The sequence below is a fragment of the Mytilus trossulus genome, chromosome 1, assembly GCF_036588685.1.
Source record: "Mytilus trossulus isolate FHL-02 chromosome 1, PNRI_Mtr1.1.1.hap1, whole genome shotgun sequence".
Classification (NCBI taxonomy): domain Eukaryota; kingdom Metazoa; phylum Mollusca; class Bivalvia; order Mytilida; family Mytilidae; genus Mytilus; species Mytilus trossulus.
Window position 1 is genome coordinate 8,921,882 of NC_086373.1, and position 10,429 is coordinate 8,932,310.

Sequence of the window (10,429 nt, forward strand, 5' to 3'; positions counted from 1 at the left end):
ACTGGTACCTACAGCAGTATATCAAAGTATAAAAAAAACCACTAAACCGACTTAATAAAATTGGGGAATGTGTCAGGATACAACATCCCGACTGATTTTTATAGTTCGTTCTTATTTTGTACTGTTATACCACTGTCCCAGGTTAGGAGGAGGGTTGGGATTCCGCTAACATGTTTAACCCCGCTACATTATTTATGTTTGTGCCTGTCCCAAATCAGCAGCCTGTAATTCAGTGGTTGTCGTTTGTTTATGTGTTACATATATGTTTTTCGTTCATTTTTTTTACATAAATAAGGCCGTTAGTTTTCTCGTTTGAATTGTTTTACATTGTCTTATCGGGGCCTTTTATAACTTACTATGCGGTATGGGATTTGCTCATTGTTGAAGGCCGTATGGTGATCTATAGTTGTTAATGTTTGTGTCATTTTGGTCTTTTGTGGATGGTGGTCTCATTGGCTATCATACCACATCTTCTTTTTTTATATTAACTCATCAAATGGACAAAAATACAAGTGGGCGTGGCCGAGTACTTATACATCCCGACAACACAAAGACACTAGGAACAGATCTGAGAGTACTCGCAGTTATCTGGAAGCTAGTTCAAAGCCACTAACAACTATTTAAAAATCATGCATCTAAGACTAAACTATCAATCCGTACACATCCAACATCCAATGGATTTAGTGTAAAGACGTAAACAAAAGTCTGAGAAAAACATGACCTTGTGCAATGCCAAGTTACAGGTATCGACAGATTGTAGATCCATGAATGTGTATATGTATATAACATACTAGTAATATTTAATTAGTTTCCTTTTATTTACTGATAACAAAATCAATATTTATACCAATAAAAACAATATTCAATTATCCTATTACAGTGTTGAGCTGGTAACCTGTTAGAATAAAAAATTTTAAAAGAGCGATAACTTTACAAGGATCATTTCTAAATTTCCAGGCACGGTTGACAACATTTCCTTAAAATTGAGGATGTGCTATCCCGTTTGAAATAGGCTTTCTACAGGTACAAACAAACTTCAATATTTTTTTTTTTTTTATTGAGTTAAGTCTGCCAATTGATATTTTATCGTATGTTTTTCTATGTTGTGATGTTATGCTATTGTTTCAGAAAAGGGGAGAAGGTTTGGGCCCATTAAAACGTTTAATCCCGCTGCAAATGTTTGCACCTGTCCTAAGTCAGGAATCTGATGTACAGTAGTTGTCGTTTGTTTATGTAATATATACGTGTTTCTCGTTTCTCGTTTTGTTTATATAGATTAGACCGTTGGTTTTCCCGTTTGAATGATTTTACACTAGTAATTTTGGGCCCTTTATAGCTTGTTGTTCGGTGTGAGCCAAGGCTCCGTGTTGAAGGCCGTACTTTAACCCATAATGGTTTAATTTTTAAATTGTTATTTGGATGGAGAGTTGTCTCATTGGCACTCACACCACATCTTTCTATATCTATTCAAAACCAAATCTTTATATCTATGGAAAAATTTAGTAAAGGTTTTAAGTAATTTATGGTAACGATATCCCTGGCTTATTAATTAACCAGTAATACATAGATTGCGTTCGTTAAACCAGACACGGGCATAGCGAACGAGCTGTGAAATATAAACACCGTAGGATGGTGCCAAAGGAACATCACCATCTTAACATTGAAAATTAACAATAGGGAACGAAAAATCGTCCATTTTGTCGTAAATTTTAGTGTGGAGTTTCCCGTTTAAAACCGAAATATCTAAATCCAGGAAAGGACAGTTATTGCCTGTATATCATGAACAGTTTATATAACTGTACACCACAATACCAAAACACGTTATAAAAAAGTTAACACAATATGATACAAAAGTAAATAACAAACAGTCAACATAATTACACTTCAAAGTACATTATAATTTGCCTTCAAGATCAACATTGTCGTCATCGTCTTCCTACTTCGTTGTCATCTGCGTCATTATTAAAGGCAACAACAGCAGTACAAAGAAGAAGAAGAATGATAATACAAAAAAAATGGAAAGGATATGTCAGTGCACTTTCAGGAAACATAAATTTATCATAATCTGCATTTTTTCATTATTATATTTTTGTTTTTGCATATGACTAATTTGCTAATTTAAAGATTCTATTTCTGAATTATTATCTTATTCAAACATAAATAGTAATAAATGTTTGTTCTAAAAGGGTGTTATTTGCACTAAACGTGTATGATGTATCTAGTTTATTAACTTGATTTTTGGAGGGAACGGTAAAATCATGCATTAAAATGCTCGATTGTCGTGATATTTTATTCTTGTGATGATTAAAGGGACATTAAATGCCGGGCAATATTTAATTTTGGTTTTGCTCACCGACTGAACCTCGGTTGACATTACAAATTTCGATCGAGAATTACATGTTCTTGAAATTAATACTGGCGAGTATGAAATTCAATATGTTTTAAACAATAAAAAAAATTATGAATCAATGTTATATAAGAAAACTGCAAATATAATTTATATGATTCCGCGATAACAAATGTACTGCTTATGTGGGGAAAGAAAGATAACTCTATTAACTTATTGTCAATCGCTATACTATCGTGCAGTTTATTATTGTAGTAAACTGTTAACGATAGATTTAGAAATCGCAAATATAAATGAAATTGCTTATTGTTTCTTTAATTCTTCCTCCTTGAGTAAGATGTATAATCGAGTAATAGCATGTTTGCGTCCTTTCATCAAATACTATAATATTTTAAATTCAATTGCTCTCGTCGTTAAATGGTAATGTGATTACCAATAGAGTTTTACTTTAAATTTGATTTCAATCACGGTAACTTTTCGTGTATCTAGTTATAGATCGAATCGACTCGTTTTATATGATTAATACAGTACTGGAATTAAAATTTAGCTAATACTTGTAAAAATATCAAATTAACAAGAGCCAAACATAACTGTACCTTCTTTATCTTTGGCAGCCTTGAGATTTTAACAATTGCTAATGTAAATTAAAATCAGAATGATAAGTTTTGGGATGTTATGTTGTGCGTATTTGTTTTTTTTTATTTTGGTTTGTTTTGTTTTTCGTTGTTTTGTATAATTTCTCCTGTATTTTTTCGTTTATGAGGTAAAAAAAAAGTCACAGTCTTCTTATAATATGCGTAGCCTGAAATTCCTTGTTTAAATTATTGTTTTACCATTAAAAATTGCAATTGTAATTTTAAAATTTGTTGAATACTACTTTTCGCACAGTATTCATCCCTTATTTCACAATTTAAGTTCAACATTTGAAATCCTAATGTAAAGATTTCTTGAATGGGTATTATATAGCAATACCTAATAATTATTAAACAAAATTATATGGATAAGTTCTTAAGAAATAGCAATGTATGCAGTATTTACATACAATCTACACAAATCGAAGTCTATTTTACAAATGGCCTCGTTGTTTTTATTTCTGTTAGTGCAATAGCTACATTAATTGTCTTCTCATATTGCAGGCATCGGGTTCTGAATTGCATACAACGTTTCCCCAAATTCCAAAATACCGCCAACTTAAAAATACCACTTTAACTACCATTTAAATAAGGTTAAGAATTTGACCACTGATTTTCTTTGATGAGTTTAAAACATGTCAAATAAACTTCGCTAATCTATTCAAAGCGGATTATCAAAAATTAGAATGAGCTACGCATGTTAAAAATGTTCTCCCCATATACGCAAGTTTCGGTTCTAAAACTCTTCTCTTTAAAAAGCTCACCATGTAAATCATATTTTGATAACATGATGGTCTATTAATTTGAGAGTACACGAAGGAAAGTGTGACCATTCATTAAGATGAAAAAAATAACTTGAGAACTTGATGGTTATCAAAGTTGAATTAAGAGATAATATCGAAAAAAGTGTTTGATATTCAAATTTAAAGGGTTAAATAACTTTGATCATTTATACCCCCTAATCAGTAACCGTTTTACTTTCTATTATTAAAAGATGATATCTGCACCAAACTATGCCAATCTTGTCCTAACATACCCTGAAGTATCTATAAACAAGTTTCGGTAAAAACAATATATAACCCATTATTGCATGGAAGTTATTGCAATTGTTTTCTTAGACCTCCGGGTAGAATAACACTTTTTGTGTTTGAAATTGTGTATAAACAAGACTTTTGAAATTTTGACAATATCTGATAAATATTTTCGCATCTCTTTAAAGGTTATGCAATTGGACAACATATTATTCTGAAAACATTTGTAAATATAAATGAAGACATCAGCTTTATGTAATTGTGACATCAATCAAAAGAGAAGGAACAGACATGAACAAATTGAGGAATTTTGACATTATTGAATTTCGTAAAAAAAAATTATGATCGGTTTATGATTAAGATCTATGTGATTAAAGCAAACATATCTAAACGATACGAATACACATGCATGCTTGTTGTATTATACTGAATTTCCAGGCATTCCACAAAAATTACAATGAACTGTTTTATGCATCCCATCTTTCAATGTTTTTTTTTGTTTTTGTTTTTGGACAATAAAGTGAAGTTACAGGCTACTGCATACATTAAACTGCGAAATACTCATGCAGTAGCAGTAAGAAGGCAATACAGTGAAGTTACAAGCTACTACATACATTAAATTGCCAAATACCCATGCAGTAGCAGTAAGAAGAAGATACACTGTATATATGCAGGTTTCAAATTTTAGCCGTTAAATTTTGATGTTAATAAAATTGAGAATGGAAATGGGGAATGTGTCAAAGAGACAACAACCCGACCAAAATAAAAAAAAAAAAAAAACACAACAGCAGAAGGTCACCAACAGGTCTTCAATGTAGCGAGAAATTCCCGCACCCGGAGGCGTCCTTCAGCTGGCCCCTAAACAAATATATACTAGTTCAGTGATAATGAACGCCATACTTATTTCCAAATTGTACACAAGAAACTAAAATTTAAATAATACAAGACTAACAAAGGCCAGAGGCTCCTGACTTGGGACAGGCGCAAAAATGCGGCGGGGTTAAACATGTTTGTGAGATCTCAACCCTCCCCCTATACCTCTAACCAGTGTAGAAAAGTAAAAGCATAACAATACGCACATTAAAATTCAGTTCAAGAGAAGTCCGAGTCTGATGTCAGAAGATGTAACCAAAGAAAATAAACAAAATGACAATAATACATAAATAACAACAGACTACTAGCAGTTAACTGACATGCCAGCTCCAGACTTCAATTAAACTGACTGAAAGATTATGATTTCATCATATGAACATCAGGCACAATCCTTCCCGTAAGGGGTTTAGTATCATACCATCATAACATATATGAGAAGAACATAACCCGTGTCATGCCAACAACTGTTTTTAGAATAAATGTGTTTAGTTCCGACGCAAAGACCTTATCAGTGACTCAATATTAACGCCAAAATATGCAATCTTTAATGACTTGACAACAGTATCGTAATTATATCCCTTCTTAATAAGTCTATTCAAAGGTTTTGTAAGTTTATGAGGTGAATACTGACACCTTTGTGCTTTATAAAGAATATTTCCATAAAAAATTGGATGTGAAATACCTGAACGTATAAAAAGTCTGCATGTTGAGCTATATTTACGAATGATGTCTTTATACCGATGATAAAATTTAGTAAATGTTTTGACTAGTTTGTGATATCGAAAACCCTGGTGTAATAATTTTTCAGTAATACATAAATTTCTCTCGTTAAAATCTAAAACATTGTAATATATATGTTGTTCGACACAAAGATTTGTATAGTTAGACTATACAAATCCTTGTTCGACAGTACATACTACATAGTTTTTAAAAAAAAAAATTTTTTTATAAAGTATTCTATTAAATTCTAAAAATGTATTTAGCTTCGCCAGTGTAAACTGCTGGTCCCAAACACGGATAAATAAATAAATAAATTAAGAAGCCATCATGTTTTAGAGTGACGCCAAGTCATTAAAGAAAATTTTACATCCCATGTAGAAAAAAATGTTGAAATTGTGAGAGTTTGGGGAAAGAAAAATTAATATTTTGGATATACGTATATCATAACTATAAATAGCTTAAATTAAAAAAAAATATGTTGTTTTTAGAACTCTTAAGTTAAGAAACGATCCACGTTAGATGAATCCTTTGCATGAATTTGTTCTGAAAGGGTAATAATTTAACATTTTATTAATATCTTTCATTGATATCGACATTGTTTTAAATAAATCAAACATTACTATTTGTATGGTCTGCGATACTCTAACGGTCCTATACATATCTTCCCTACTTATATATGTCAGTTGCATTGTACAAGATCATTATGTTCTGTTTCATGATGACGTCTGTGTATCCGCACAATCCGTTCGGTGTGTTCTGGTTGAAATTGTAGTATGGAAGAAACATTGTTTATTTGTTTGATATAACAGACAGCCTAGATGCATGATACAGCAGGATTTTTCAGATGCATTTTTAAATTCTGACAATTGAGTTTTTATTAAAAAAAAAAGTCAATGTTAATTCCCTAGCAACTGAAAAGATCGAGACGGCAATCCAATTTTGAAAAAAACAACCTGCGAATTCTATTGTTATGCGACTTGCATTGTGTATGACCATCCTTTCTTTTGAGTTTGTCCATGGTATGCCTTATTGAGAGATACTTAGAAAAAGAATCAACACTTTTAATCAATTTTATTAAATTTTATTCAGTATACTAAATTGTCCACACCGAGGAGCAACTGACTGTTTGACAACCATTATAAACATTACTGCAAAACATACTACCGTATGTTCACCTTATTAGGAAAACATGTATATATACATTACTTTTATTTGATAATGTCAAACAGAATAACAGTAAACGTTTGATGGAAATGTGTTTACACAACGGGAAATAATATTGCCAATTGTCTACAATGTATTATTTGTATCTCAGTTTACAATAATAATAATATTTTATTCAAGCAAATACACAATATATACGATACATAAAGACAATACTAACGCATATAATATATGGTAAAATATATTTATGAGTGTACTAGTATCCTTAAGTACATAGAAAAAAATTCTAAATGATGATTTTTTTTTCAGGGATAACCCATGACTTGAAGCTGTAAAGCTTTTTTCCAATGGGGTCCCTTCATGTAAACGGCTTATATATAGTTTCGACATATAAAAAAATGATAACACGCAAATAACTTCAATAATATTAATAATTTGATAATGTTACTAGCCAGTTGGTGTAACTCGACGAAACTAACTTGTGAAATCCATGTTTTAAAAGACCACAACAAAAAGCCAATTACTATTTTATCTTTTAACCTTGAAGGATTCACATCAAACAAACTATATTTAGAAAACTTGTCTAAAAAAGCCGACATTATTTTTATGCAAGAGCACTGGGTACATAGTTGGGAAAAAAATAAAATTGAAGACTTTATGGACAATTTAAATTTTATAAGTCACATAAAATGCTATGATGATGAAATTATTATGGACCCACTTGAACGTAAACGTGGGCACGCTGGGGTAGCCATCTGCTACAAAAAAGACATTGCAAATTGTGTGGAAAAATTAAATGATGGTGGAAATAGAGTAATAGCTATCCGAATAAACTCAGCAAAGCCTGTTATTTTAATTTGTGTATATTTGCCAACTCGTGGAAACAAGATTACGAGAGATGACTACATAGCTGTACTTGAGCTAGTTGAAATTGTTTTAAAATATAGACAATCATCTGATAGATGTAAATGCGTCCTTACATCGTAGTTCTATAAATGTTAGAGATAATGATTTTAAAAATTTTCTACTTGAAAATAAATTGAAAGTACCAGCTATGTGTCCTGTACAAAATACTTTTTATCATTTTAACAATAGGGACGAATCCCAAATTGATTATTTCATAGAAAACAACGAGATTGTGGAACTTTACATAACATTTCAGAGAGAACCTCTTAATACATCCTGTCATGACCCTGTAATGATATTAATACATAGAGATATGAAGGCTGTTAAGACACTTAATAAAAAAGTACATGTTCACAGAATTAAATGGAACAAAATGGATACTTCTGAGTATGAGAAATTGGTTGACATTGAGATGAAAAAGAAGATAAATGAATCTGAAACTTTAATAGTAAATAATATAAACTCATTTATGTCATCTATATGTAACACAATAGTTTCAACAGCAGAAAAACTGCAGCCAAGGAAAAACAAGTCTCTTAAGAGGAAACGTGAATGGACACCTCAAATGTCAAATCTCGCTAAAGATGCAAATTTCTTTCATTGGAAGTGGAAAATGGAGGACAATAAAAACAGGAACAGTGAAAATTATAGAAAAATGAGATCAATAAAGAAAAATTTACGTTCTGTCCAGAGGAGGCATAAAGCAAATAAGCTTCAAAATAAAATGGCAGAAATAATGACACTTAGTGAAACAAATGACACTTAGTGAAACAAATGACAAACAATTTTACTTGTTGGTAAAACATCAAAGAAAACAAGGATCCTCGTCTACCTCAATCTTAAAATATAATGACAATGTTGCAGATTGTGATGAAGATATATTGGAAACATGGGCTGATTATTTTGAAGATCTTGCCACCCCAGTTAATAACCTATGTTTTGATAACGAATATAAGACTCGTGTTGAAAATGACAATTGTTTATTGCATGAGATTTATTCTACACATAGAGACCCAATACAGATGGTAAAGGAAGGCGAAGTTTTGGATTGCATATTATCTTTCAAAAATGGAAAATCTCCCGATGAGACAAGAGTGACTAGCGAACACCTTAAACATGGAGGTCAAAATCTTATATACATACTAACAATCATTGTGAATTTCATATTTCAAAATATACATATTCCAACTGTTCTCAAGAATGGTATAGCTTGTCCAATTTTTAAAAGTGGTGGTAAGCTAATAGACAATCCTAATTCTTACAGAAAGATCACTGTAACCAATCCTATAGGAAAAACTACATTTATCTAGAAACAGCAAAACTATTTGTAAAATCCAAAGTATTTTACAAAAAGGATTTTCCGAAGGAGAGTGCCCTGCGATAGCTGGATTAATTTTGACAGAACTATTAATTGAGGCTATTGAAAACAACAAAAACATATTTTTTGCCTTAACAGACGCACAAAAAGCATTCGATATAGTTTGTCATGACGGATTGTTTAGAGAAATGTTTAAATGCAATATAGTTGGTGATAACTGGCTACTTTTTAAAGAATGGTACAACAACGTTCAAACAAAAATCAAATGGCAAGGACAATTTGCACATACTTTTCCAGAATTGCAAGGGGTTAGACAGGGAGGTGTATGGTCCCCTGCTGCATACAAAATATTTATTAACTCTTTATTAAAAATTTATGAAACTGAACAACTAGGTGCACGTATAGGCTCAGTTTACTGTGGAGTCCCGGCAACGGTAGCAGATGATGTGACCCTTGTCTCTAATGATCCGTTTGAATTACAATCTATGCTCGATATCCAAATGTTTCATGCAAATAAACAAAGATACATTATCAGTAGTTCTAAAATCATGTGTTCTTCAAAGAAAACGCAATGAAACTCACAGCTGGAATATCAATGGTCAAACTCTGAAAACTCCGGATACAGCAACTCATCTGGGAATTAAACGAGATAATGGGTCAAAAACTGGCACACAAGAAGTTGTACCCGACAGAATTCAAACTGCACGCAAAACTGTCTATGCTCTAATGGGTGCTGGCCTCCATGGCCTTAATGGTATAAATCCAAAAGTGTCTCTTCATCTAATTAACTGTTATGTAATTCCAAGGTTATTGTATGGATTTGATGTGATTTGTTTGTCAGCAAAAGATATTAAAAACCTTAGTACTTATTTCATTAAACTTATGAAACAAATACAGCACCTACCAGAAAGAACTGCTAATACTGGTACTCTATTGCTACTAGGTCAGATCCCAATTGAAGCTGTTGTTCATAAGCGAATGTTATGTACCTTTAGAAACATTGTTGCGAATAAAAACTCTGTGGAATATAATATTGCCAATAGACAATTAGCTATCAAAAGCTCTAAGAGTTGGTTTATAAGAATTGTTGAGCTTACTGACAAATATGAGCTACCATCTCCTCATGAGTTATTAGTCAATCCTCCGTGTAAATATAAATGGAAAAAACTGGTATCGAAAGTTGTTATTTTTTTCTGGCTGGACAAACTAAAAACTGAAGCCAAAGATAAATCAACCCTAAATTTACTTAACTTTGAGGATACAATTATTGGCAAAAATCATAACATTTGGTTTAGCGGGGGAGCTGAGCCGTTTGCTGTCAAACGTTGTAACATAAAATCCAAACTCGCTTGTGGAACATACACACTTCAACAAGACAGAGCTAAATTTGGCAGGCAATCCGTTAGTCAAATTTGTCAACTATGTAAGCATGAACCTG